The sequence below is a fragment of the Sipha flava genome, unplaced genomic scaffold (genome assembly GCF_003268045.1).
Source record: "Sipha flava isolate LNK unplaced genomic scaffold, YSA_version1 252_pilon_pilon, whole genome shotgun sequence".
Lineage (NCBI taxonomy): Eukaryota > Metazoa > Arthropoda > Insecta > Hemiptera > Aphididae > Sipha > Sipha flava.
Genome location: NW_020272904.1, coordinates 469,296 through 482,852, shown reverse-complemented (window position 1 = coordinate 482,852; position 13,557 = coordinate 469,296). Strand labels below are relative to the sequence as shown.

Below are 13,557 nucleotides of genomic sequence, written 5' to 3'. Positions count from 1 at the left end.
AAGCTGTATTCAATAATATTATTCTGAAAATGTTAAATTATTAGCATTTTAAAAATAAACATTAATTTTACCATGTATAAAATTATAAAACAAATAATTTACATACTGTTAGTAAAAATTTAAAAAAAATTCCAATTGATGAGCTCATTTATATAATGCATTTGAATAATTAATTCAAAATAACTTAAATTTGTTTTAAAAATGTCTTCATTATTTCTGCATACCTAGAAAATGTCTAAAAATTATAAATCTTATTATGTTATCTTTATTATTGTTATCCTATCTTATTATTATTTCTTATATGTTTTTTCGAAGTAAATTAAGCTACCCACTCATTTTTTTTTTGTTTTTATTTTTTTTTTCTATTAAATTCTTTAATTTAAATTGTATCATATTTTTTATAAAGACAAAAGCAGAGATAAAAATATATAGTGTCTTTGTACATAATAGTCGCACCTGAGAAGCTACAAAATTTAATTATCCAACGCAAGAAATATAAAAATATATTTTTTAAGTCCACTTATAATTAAAAATTATTATTATCATTTAGGTATAGTTGAAATCCATTACTAGTTAGCTGGATAATATATAATTGGTTTTAATTTCCTGTTTAATTGTATCAATCATCATTGTATACTATTGTTAATTTTTATTATTAATAATGTAATTTTCATCTATTTTTCCTAAAGTAAAATGTAGTAAAGTTATTTGTATTAAAAATATAATATTTTATAAAATTTATCACACGTCATGTACACTCATATTCATGATAAAAATTATTTAATATAGTTTTTTCTGAAAAGTTTTATGAATGGATAGCCTCCATTAAGTCACTGTTAATTGTTTTATTTTTATTTTTGTACAAAGTCTTTATATTTACTTATTGTGTTTTTTTTTTTTTTTTTTTTTTATTCAGATTTTAAGTTTTCTAATAAAAAAATAATTAAAATTTAGTTCTTCTAAATTTTTTTATCATAAATAAATAACATAAAATGACCCATACCTGTACCAGGAATTATTTATTAAATTGTTAACTCAAGTAATATAATTTTGAATAACTTCAAATTATTATAATATTTAGTTTTATTACAGTATTGTGAAACTGCATTTACAATGCGATAAAAATGAAATTGAAATAATAATTATAGTATGATTTACTATAGCTAAAAAATTCATTTTGATGATTTTATTTGGATGAGTCTTAAATTTTGTGTAGGAAATTATTTATTTTTTACTCCATTCTCAATCTAAAAACACAGTTATTCATATGGAATTTAATAAAAATGTGAATAATTAAAATTTGCTTGATCGAATATTAATTTTATTAATAAAGAGTAAATTTGCATTACATTTATGATACACAAAATCGAATGCGATTTTCTTTATCGAAAATAAATATTTACACTCAAAAATCTCATAATATTATTAAATAATATAAATATAAATATAAATAATAAATTTTATTTCAATGCCAATGAACAAACTTTCAATTAACATTTTACAAAAATATTAATTTTATATAAATCATCTATTAACAGAGTTATATTTGGGATTTATTTATCCTAAAACGATTTATAATATATAAGTAATATAAATAATACCACAAAATAATTTTTATTCTTTATCTGACATTTATCTAGCTAAATTCTTCAATTACAAAAATACGTCATTACCGTTTGGTTTTAAAGGTTTTCTTGTGAGAATTTGATGTCTTCTATTTCTATTACTTTGTGGAATCATGTTTTAAAATATTTATTTGATTTTCTTTCTCTGAATAATAAAGAGAATAACAATTTAATGATTTTTTTATTTGGATGATTCTTTATATTATTGTAGAAAAATGTCTTTTTTTTTAATTAGATTTAAGAATTAAATTTAGTTATGTGTGTACATTTGACCGAGCAGCATGTTTATCGCGCTCTCGTAAGCATATAGAAGTCCTACGTGTCAATAAGTAATATGAATAATTATTATTATTATTATCTTATGGTAGATCCCTATGCACATTTAAACTTTTATCATTAAGAAAATCACCCATAAAAAATGGGTGATCTACATATCAAGTATACAAATCTTAGAAAAAGACTTATTTCCTCATTTAAAATTACATCAATACATAAAATGTCTCAAAATCGATATTAATTCAATTTCGAACTCCTCGGTATCATTGCAGATAACGCAAATAATGAGAGAAGCTCAACATCTCATCACTCCGATAGCAACGATGTAATTAAAACCATCGATACAAAAATATCATATCACGATACCATAAACAATACCAACCGTATATAGAACGAGTCTAGTATTAATTTTTCAACGCAACAAAACATAAATATTAAATCGGAAAAATACACCTCCGGGAAAAAAATATTTTCTGAGACCACTCTCAACTCTACCCAACCCAAAAAAGAATACGCAATAGTCTTCGATTTGATCGACAATATACCTTAGATTGAAAACATCAATGCAACCAGCAAATAAACTGCATCAAAAAACATAAAATTTGTTTATCGAATAACTAACAACCATGGTTAACCGGATCTGTATATACCTCAATGATAAAAAAAAAGTTGATTTTCTGATGGATAACCATCCCAGTACCATAATAAACACCCAGACAATGATTAAAATTAGAAGATTAATAAGCCCGGTTAAACGAATCATTATACCAAACATTATATTACACTTAAAAATTACAACATCCAAATGTTATCACGGATCACACATATCAATGCGGGATTTAACATACCAAAATATGTACTTATCCTCAGTTTTAGACACCAATTCTTCATTAATCTCAATGATTTCTAAAAACTTCGTAATTCTCTCCTAACTAACCATGAAAATACTCCTCACAGAATTTTTTTTTTGTCCGATGATATGCTCTCTTGTTACTTGTACAAACTCAAAGGTCACACCTCAAAAAAATTCAAAAATTCACTAACAGAAGCCCCAAATACAAATATAAATCTATAGATATAAAAAAAAATGTTAAGTAACTCTGACGCCGAAGATAAAATAGAACTCAACGGACCTATAGGTAATACTCTTGCAGACACAAATGTTAACACCAACACAATAACATTTCATAAACCTCAATTCAGCCATCCCTCCTTAATTCTCCACTTCGGATGGAAATAGACAATGCATTATTGACTCTTAATGCAACTGATATAAAAAAAAGACCAATTCTCATCTCAACTTCATCAAGTCAAACTTTCTATTAGTTTTCTCCTAAGTCCCCTTTTCAAGATATTATTTCAAAAAAAACTCCTTCTAAATCAAATCCAAGCAAAACATCGCAACCACCAAAAAAAAAAAAAAAAAAAAATGAAAACGAAATAAATCTATCGAAAATATAATCCTAAAGATTGATGAAATATTTGAGCCCACTAAATCCAGATTTGAAGAAATACCCAACAAAAAAATAAATGATGAGCAGTTCAAGTTCATAATTGAAAACTCTCTTGGTGTATCCAACTCAGCTTCAGTTCTAGAAGATTTCAACATTACATGTTTTGAAATTATCGAGCCTATAATTAATACTCCAGGCACAAAAAATATATTAACAAATATAAATATAAACATAAAGCACTCTGCATTGAGCCTACCCAAATATAAAAATAAAAATGTATAAAAGCCTTTAATACTCTCTTTTTTACATCTCTTACACTCCTCAATAAAACACAATCATTTACACAATTACACAAAAAAAAATTAAAGCAAAAATTACAACAATTCTTCAGTGGAATATTAATGGATTTTACAGAAAATTAGATGAACTGAAATTATTAATTTCAGAACACTGCCCAGAAATACTATGTTTGCAAGTTTAATAAAAAACAAACTTTAACACCTTGACTGTGCTGAACAGACTTCACATTGGGCACACCAGATTCATCCACGGTTTCCTAATGGCTAGAGAGGAGCATCCTATTTATCAAACCAATGGAACTGTATTAACTATCAAACACTTAATAGCCGATTGTTTAAAGTGCGAGTATAACCAAGAACGTGTTGATCATAAAATAGCATACAATCTAGACACCGCACTTGGACCCGATTATGAAAAAAAACCAAGATATTATTAATTTTACAAAACAAGCAAAATTATTCAATCTCATAAAAAAAAAAAAATAGAAAAAAAAATAATATTACTTAATAATATAGCATATCTTTGTATTTAATCACATAAACTCATATCTTGATTATAACTAATGGCCTTTGTTTTTGATTTTATTTTTTAAGCTCATTAAGAAATAAAATTATTTTATTTGATAATTATACTAATGAAAATAATAATTTAACAATTTTTTAAATTTAAGTATTTAAAAAAAACAAAGCCATTATTAAGAATTAGTAATAAAACCTTTTATTTTAAAATCAACTTGGAAATCATTTAAGATATTTTTTATTTTTAACTTTCGTATTTAAATCATGAAACAAAAAATCATTCATTTCTAGTTTTTAAAATTATATAGCAAATTCGATAAGATTTATGTCATAGCTTTTAATCCATTATAGTTTTTTTTAAATTTGTATTCAAAATGTATTTCATTTTTAAGAGTTTGACCTCCTTTCCCTCCACAACTTGTTTTAATCCGGGTAGGTTGTCATTTAATTATATTTATTATTTTATTGATGGATTACTATTATTTAGGTATTAATTTTGTGTTCATTACTGCACGAATAAAATTAAAACTATAAATATATATTAAAATAATTTAATATAGTAATTAAGTTTTGCTATATTGGATGAAACATACGGCTACGGAATTATTGTTTTAAAACGAACTACGTTTAAAAAAAAACATTGTTTAATGAATCCCACCAATTAATTTTAATGAGTCGTTACTCGCGGCGATCCTCTTCATTCGGAAATTCCAGGGTCGGTATATCAATTTCTCGTTATAAATAATAATGGGTATAAGCGACGTACACGTTCGGTTGTGACGTACCTGAGAAAACATTGGTTGGAGTAATTGATGCGCGCATTTAAAGTCCGTTAAACATTTCTTCTGGAAAACCATCAAACGCTTAAAAAATGCGCGGGGCAACAAGTTTGAAGTTTTGAAGGAAAAAAAAAATTCTCGCATTATGTATTATGACGACGATCACACGGTAATAGAATTAAGTACGACGGGAATGTTTTTTCAATCAACAAGTCCGTCTGACAGAAAAGTCGGTCAATTCACGCGTGCGCGCGCGCATACACGCATAAACGACGTTTAGGAAGGACAAATATAAAGAAAGGAAAATAAATAAATATATATACAGACACTCACTTTGATACGGCGGCGGCGTTGGTGATCACGGACTGCCGTCAACGTTGACGGAGGCGACGACGCGGGTGGGCAAACAGTGGCATGTGCAGGTACAATAGTAATGCAGCGGATACGGTTCACGTACAATTTACGAGTTGGTTTTCGATCCGTGCACGTAAAGAACCGTATTTATTTTTTATTAATTTATCAAAACTTTTCTATTGTCACGTCCGAATAAAAAAACATCGGTCAACCGTTGGAGCTCGCCGCAGTTGTATACAACGCTTCCGGTTCGCACGAACGTCGTCGGGACGAGCGCTCAGCACTTCGCAAACACTCGCGCGAGACGTGACCGGAAACGGAAGTGACGACTACGACGACGACGACGACGACGACGAGGACTGCGACTGCGACGGATGTTCGTGTCGGGAACGCGCCGACGGTGCCGTTCTCGCGGTGCGTGCCCTAGGGGGTTGGCGCGCGCTATCAGCGAACTCTGTTAAACGCGGCGGCGGCGACGGCGGTGGGGTCGGTGGTGAACGGGAAAAGGACGAGGCGCAACGTTTTCACGGCGCATCTACGTGTGTTCGGTTCGGCCCATCCGTGTGATGTCGCGCGTGTAATCCGCGACGCGGCCGGACGAAATCTGTCCCGTAGTCGCGATCACGTTGCGCATCCGCAACCGGACGGCAATCTTCTCTCGTTCTCGGATGACCGCGTGCACGTCTCCTGGCCCCCCGTACACGTGTGCATCGGGTACCACTACTCTGCCAGCGTACGGATCGACCAACAGACGAAAACAACTCGTGAGCCATCGCGCCATATTCAGTGCTAGAGGGGACCCAGGGGGACGGAGTACACCAATTAATTTTCAAAAATTTTACCTATTTGCTTTAAAGTAAACGGAGTCCCTCTTCTTTAATTTTGCCAAGTCGAGCGCTGGTCAAAACGCATTTTTAAAACTGTGGTTCCGTATTCGTGATTACCCCAGACACGGTCTTCCGGTGGACGGAATGTGACGTGCGAAGCGGATAATATTACCCTACCGGGTTGATCGAATTTGTCAGCACTACAGAAACAACGGAAAAACAGAGAGAAAGATAGGGACGAGACGAAGAGTAGGACAGCAAGTGCATTATCTCTAAGTCGATAATGTTCCACGGACGAGAGCTTTCAAAAATCGCAAGAATATATGATAGGTATTGTGGACGTCGTATTTTCATATTGTTTATTACGATTACGTTTCTTTTCTTCTCTTTTTTCCCGCCTCCGCGTTATTACTACCATGGTCGTGTCAACAATACTCGCAGAAATAGTTACGTAAGCCCGTTTAATAAATTCAAGATCGTCTGGTAAAAAATACTCTCAAAACACTAGCGAACGCGCATATAATATTCGTTTTTAATTTATTTTTAAGGCTCGCGTGACAATTTTTAAATGAAAAAAACTTTCGCCATATATATATGATAGGATGCGAAATAAATACCCATTTTTCAAAACCACTATGTTCATTTTAATATCATGTTTTTTCCTGAAAAATATCATTGTTTCCGTATAGTTTACAGGTTTAGTAAGTTCTTATAAATCTAACGCAAAACAAATATCAAATGCTTATAATTATTTAATTGGTAACACAAAAAACAATTGAGTATACTTTAAGATTAAAATAAAGCGTTTTATATTAAACGGCAATAGTATTAATTATTACATCTCCGATATATTTAATACATTTCGTTTTCACGAATAGTATTCATATAATATTCTTACATTTATACAAATGCATATGGATGAATGTTCGAAAAGAGAACGCATAAATATGCAGTAAAATTGCTGTTTTATCCTGACTGTGTTCATACATGAATATTCTTGTTTAATTTATGATTTATCTAAAACCATATTATTGTTATTGTTTGTTATTAACACTAGATTATTTTTCCTTCCATCGCAGAAATTTTATTTACATCATACAAATAGTCGTTGACAAAAAAAAACAACCATGACAGATATCTTTATGTAAGGAAAGTCTTGATAATACTATGGTATTCCGCTACTTACTATACAAAATCTGTTGTCGGATTAACCCGTGTGTTGTGATAAATCATCAGTGTTCAGGGTATTTCTGCTTGATCCGCCAAGTGATTTATTTTTATTATGTCTGAAAGTAAAAGCAATACTCTCATTAAGGAAATTATTTTAATGAAGAAAACTAATTGCATATACACCTTAGAGTAAATGTTATTTTACAAGATTTATAGTTCAGTGATATATAAAGAAAATACTAGTACACCTTGTTTCTTACTATTAGCTTATGAATTTAATAATTCTGTAATAACTATTATATATCAATAAAAAATTAAAATTAAGAGACATTAAAACGAACATTTTATATTAAAGGAACTTACTGCAAATTAATTATTTATTTTAATATAAAGATAAAATGTCGTTTTGTTGATACTACTGTATAAAAAAATAATATATAAAAAATGAGAAGCTAATATAAATTAAAATAAAATCAATATTTTTTATAATAAGCTTATAATTTAACAAATTATTTAATATAATTAAATAAACAATAAAATGAATCATTTATGAATATATTGGGCGATTAAAATGTCTTTGATCATTTATTTATAATGTATTTACCTTTTTATATTTTGTAAAATAAATTGTTCACCGATAAATATGAGATAGTTTGCGATGGAAAAAAAAGTTGAGTATAAAATTATAAGCTTGCACCTTAAGCTCTTTGAAACAAAATTAATTATCTGAATTAAACTATATAAATATGTAATATATTATAGAAATATTAATTAAATTACATTAAATAATAGTACCTAAACACGGTGTCCAATAGTATTGAATAATATTCAGTATTAAAATTTAACAACACTATTAATTCATAAAATATTTTTAATAAAAATTATTCGGTATATCTATAATTAACATAACATTCTGTAGGAGCTACTAAATCATATTATAAACTTAATAATATCAATCGATTAAAAAAAGAAAAAAATTACTATTGATGTATTATATATCATAAAATAATATAAAAAAAAATGAAATTAAAAATTTGTAAATTGTTAATACTCATAAATTAATGAATAAATAAATAGCTATATAAATAAATATATATATATTATAAATACTTATACTTAGTCCATACAATTACGACTTCATTGACCTTTGAATAAACCAAATGATACATTTTTAATTCGAAAACCGATCATACATTATAAATATAATAATACTACAGGCTAAGCATTTATATATATTTATATATGAATTACAAAATATCAGTTTTTTACTATTGTGAATGAAAAAAAATTAGTGTAATACCTTCATGGTTTTACATGGTTTTACTTGATAAGTTAATAATATATAAATACTAAATTTGAAAAAAATTAATTTTAAACTATAATTTTTTTAAAACATTTCGAACTGGTATGTATAATAAATTATATAGTAAAATGTACTGTAAATTATAAATTAAAAACTACATTTTCTGTATGTTTAATCATTAATATCGTAAAAGGGTTTCGATCAATTTATGCTAACATTTTACTTTTACTCATATTTATAGCGATGTTTATAATTATTGTATTAGGGAGTTCTTTTGAAAATCTTTTAATCCTTATGTCTGTTAATGATACATGAATTGGTAAATGTTTTTTTAATACCTTAACAGTTTTTCACTGCAGCTTATATTTTCACGGTTCTTTACGTAAATCAGCTATTGTAATTAATCATACTACTAATTATCATATATATCACATTCGAATAAGTATTATATAATATAATATTATCTTCCATAATCTTTTACCCTCATATTAGGTAGAATATATATTTTACTTATCCGAATCTATCGGCTTATATGGTATTTTTTCCGAAAGGCTTAAGTTATTGGATATCATGAAGATTTGGGTTTATATTGAAATTTTCGGAATCGGAATTGCAATTACAACGAGCATAAATCTTATTTTTTATTTCAACATTTTACATGAATTATCGGTCTAAAATTGATTGACCGATTAGCTTTAACAATAATATAGGATACCAGAAATGATCACCGTGAATATATCTAAAAATAAATCAAATGTTATGATCAAGTTTCCGAAAATATTGAAAATGTTATTGGGAACTAACGTGGAATATATTATACTTTTGAAAAAATGAATAAATTTGAATAATCACTACATGTTAGTTTAACTAGTCATATAAATGCTCCCTAAAAAGTTTAGGTATTTTTTTTTAACAACAGTAAAACAATGCCAGAAACTGCAAACAAATATATCATAACATTTCATCAATTAGAAAAATGAATTAAATCGTATTATAAATATTAAATATATGAGCGGAAAGATTGTTTTTCACGTTTAACTTTTAAAATCTGTGTAGATTTTTTTTTCATATCATTCAACAGATCTGTTGAATTTTTTTCCTGGAGTCTTTAATTTTTCTTTTCCCAGGTTTTTTTTTACAATATCTTCGACATTCATATTTACCTAGCATTTATTTTATGTATATCGCAATCAATTTTCAGTTTCATTGAGAATTTTTACGTCGTCTAGTATTCGGCTATGTGATATTTCATGCAATATTTTTCTACAAAATTTACTTCGGCATTGAACGTACACTTTTTTGTTCAAGGTTTTTTTATTATTTTTATTATAGATATAGGGTAGGTGAATCGGGAAATTTTTAAATAACCAAAAATTAAATAAGAGTTATTAAGATTGTTTTAATACATTTGTTCATACCATCCTGAAGTATATAAAAAAGCGTATAAAAAGTGTTTATTTCGTATTTAATTGTTACACATGATGTCCACAAGATAGCGTCTATTACAAAGCAAGGATTCGTCTGTGCGTTTTCTTAAACTGGACATGACATTTCGTAACATTTATCGAAAGATTTCTATGACCTCTTCTTGTATTCTTTGTTTGAGATCATCAATTGAATCGGTCATTTCGAAAAGGTCATTTCTCCACACATTTTTTAAAACTATTGATATACATATTATGGATGTGTTTAACTAATAATAATGCATATTTCCTGAGAGACCGCCATATCATAGTTGGTTTTTTATAATGGAATTAAATTATAATTAATTATAATTCAACCGTTTTTCAATTTTTATCTTAATTTAATTCTAATCTCTAAAAACAGTTTTTTACGTTTCCTGACAATTTTCATTTTATGGAGATATGGACTTTTCAAAATTACCGATTCAATTGTCCTCAGTGTTTTTTTGAAATACCTTTTTCCTAATATATACCCTCTCAAAAAAATAATCATAGACTAACAAATCACGTTATTACTAACAAATCACAAATCAGAGTGATCAAGGAATATCCTCATTTTAGAAATTATACAATTCGGAAACAAATCATTTAGAATTTCCATGCTCACTCTAGTTGTATAATTCGTAGCTCTTTCTTGTTGAAAATATCCAGTGACTTCCTATTGAAAAAGTTGTGGCATAAAATGTTTTTGAATTATCTGTGAATACTGTCCTGAACTTACTGTGACTGCATCTCCATGATTATTCTCAAAAAAATGTCATGTTCAGTTATAAAAAAAAAAATCTTGATGATTGCTTGCTCTGAAATGTACGTTATCTTGCGGAAATTATAAAATTTAAACATACAATTAGCACTTTTTAAATGCTTTTTTTGTACATTTTACAATGATATGAATGAATTTATGAAAACACTTTTTAATTATTTCAAAGTTACCCCTTATTGCCCCATCCGAGACATATTTGATTAATTCTCTTTCAATTTGATATTTTGCTCTAAATAACTTAAATCATTCAACAACTATCATTTACTATTATACTGCATAGACAAATAATTAATAGTTCATTTTATACATTTCATTCACTAAAAATTATTAGAAATCAATCTGAATGACTGTTGAAAAATTATTTGGTAAAGAGTTAATAATGTAACTTATTGCTTGGTTTAAGTTACTTGTTCACAAATATTGAGAAAATAAAATTAGTATTAGACTTTGCGAATAGATTTTTTTTTTTTTAATTAAATATACATGTATAGCAAATTAATATATTATGTATTGCTAAACACAATTACAAGTATGTGGCATTTAACCAGTTAACTATATAACAATGTCATGAACTATTTATAAACACTACAACTTCTACTCAATCTATGATAATATATGAATATTGAACAACCATTAATGTATTCCAATAGAGGCAAAATTTAAACGTAATTTCGGCGTTTTTTCAATCATAATCGTTGTAGTATTTGCAATTTTCCTTGATCACTGATTTAGATACCATTAATAATTAATAATGTCAAAGGTTATGGACAAAGAAATTATGTAAAAATGTAAATAAATTATCTAATTGAAGCCGTCATAATATAATAAAACAAAACATGTATATGCAATATATTATAAAAATAAATATTACAAAATATAACTTTTATTTTAAATTAATTCTTTATTTTTGGTTGTCAACATCATAGTAAAACGAAATACAATACTTTTAACATTAAAATGGCATCAAATAGTGGTGAGCCTATTAATTATAATGTTTCTTATTGTTACTTATCTAAAGTATATATATACGAGTAGTTTAAAATTCCTCTAGCACTGAATGAAGTTATGAAAATTTTTCAACTTTTATGTAGAAAATGTAAAATGAAAATACTTATATGAAAACTTTAATTGTATTACTTTTCATGACTATATATTTAATGTATATCAAAAACCTATTCAATATATATGAGTAGAGAAGGCTATAAAGACAAAAATAATTCAAAATATATTTTATTTTATTAAATAAATGTTTGACGTGAGAATGTCATTTAATATATTTGTGATAAAAGTATAAGCGAAACAAGAGTAGATTAACTAGTGTATCGTAAAAAAAATATTATCAAAAACATGTTTTTAACTCAAAGGAACTTTTAATATGAATTTATTGATTAAGTATAATAGAATAGATCTTGTTTCAAATTTATTATATACTTTATGATCACTGGGAAATAATAATGGACTTAAAATTTTTATTTGTGTTTATGACAACTCATGAAAATCAAGTCTCAATAAAGTTGGTTTATCTTGTTTACTTAATTGATTTACCTTTAAGTTAAATTAAAATTAATGTATTATTTTTTAAATTTTCTCAATTTAGTTAGGAGTTGTTAATGCAGTTTTGATATTTGTAAAATTTTCAATCTAGAAAATTATCAAATTAAAAGAAAAAAAATTCCGATTTATTTTCGTATTTTTGTTTTAAGACGAAAAAATATTAATCGTGGTTATACCTCATAATAAGAATATAGAAAAACAATAATTTTCCGTCCAAAAAATATTGAATATTAATAGTGCCATGAGCCCATGAAGAATCATATTACAATAAACATTTCTCAAATTTCGTTATACTACTAATAAAGCTTAAAAACTGCTAAGCAATATCCATACAAAATAAAAATCTATAATTGAATTATTTTATATTTTCATGAATATTTATAATATATTTTATAATTTTTAATAATTACCTACAACTTATAAATTAAAAATTAAAATATATAATTAAAATTAAAAATTGTTACATTTTTTGGTTTGACCGAAAAGGGAAGATACAATTTTGGTCGAAAATGTTTACATCCGTAAATTTAATACTTTTTATTCCTCATTACCAAAATTTCATTTTTAAAACAATTTTCGGTTAAAAATTTTAAATATTACAGTTATGGAAATAACTATTAATATAAAAAATGCAATTATTATTTGTAGTAAGGATCAAATATACAATTTTTCCCCCATGTAAAAATACTATTTATAAATATTAATTGGTTGTGGTTAAAGAAATATGCCAAAAATGTTCTGATAAGCTTAAAATCTAGAATTAATTATGAAATGTTTACATTTTCTGTACGAACATTTAACAAGCAATTAAGAGTACCGTGGATTCGATCTCAATATTGTGTGCAAAAAGTCGTCTTTGTTCTTCCTTCAACATCCATTGAATTATCGGTTACTTCATCCTTCAACATTCCATATAGGCACTTAGCCATTCATTTCACTAATTTAATTTACTCCCATTTCTGTCTCAAATACATAGACTTTTAATAAGTTAAGTTATAACCACAAAAATATTGATTTTATTTATTTATTAACTATTGGATAATAATAATTAATAACATATTTTAAACTACATCCATAGATATAAAATTTCTTGTTGTTATTTCATAAATGGTTATATTAAACAACCAATAACATATCATATTGCTGTTCATTTAAAAAGCGATCAATGTGT

The 13,557-nt window shown here is 26.8% G+C and overlaps 1 protein-coding gene across 3 annotated transcripts in view; it reads right to left on the bottom strand.

Annotated features, from left to right (window-relative positions):
- LOC112684594 (ankyrin repeat and death domain-containing protein 1A-like) overlaps positions 1 to 5,714 on the bottom strand; it is a 112,894-nt gene extending 107,180 nt beyond the window's left edge. Inside the window, exon 1 of one of the 3 annotated variants that reach the window (XM_025556193.1) lies at positions 5,286 to 5,714. The gene's annotated coding sequence lies outside the window, so the exon portion shown is untranslated. The remainder of the gene's footprint in view (positions 1 to 5,285) is intronic. The other 2 variants (XM_025556192.1, XM_025556194.1) reach the window with 2 other exon arrangements.
- Between the last annotated feature and the right edge of the window lie 7,843 nt (positions 5,715 to 13,557).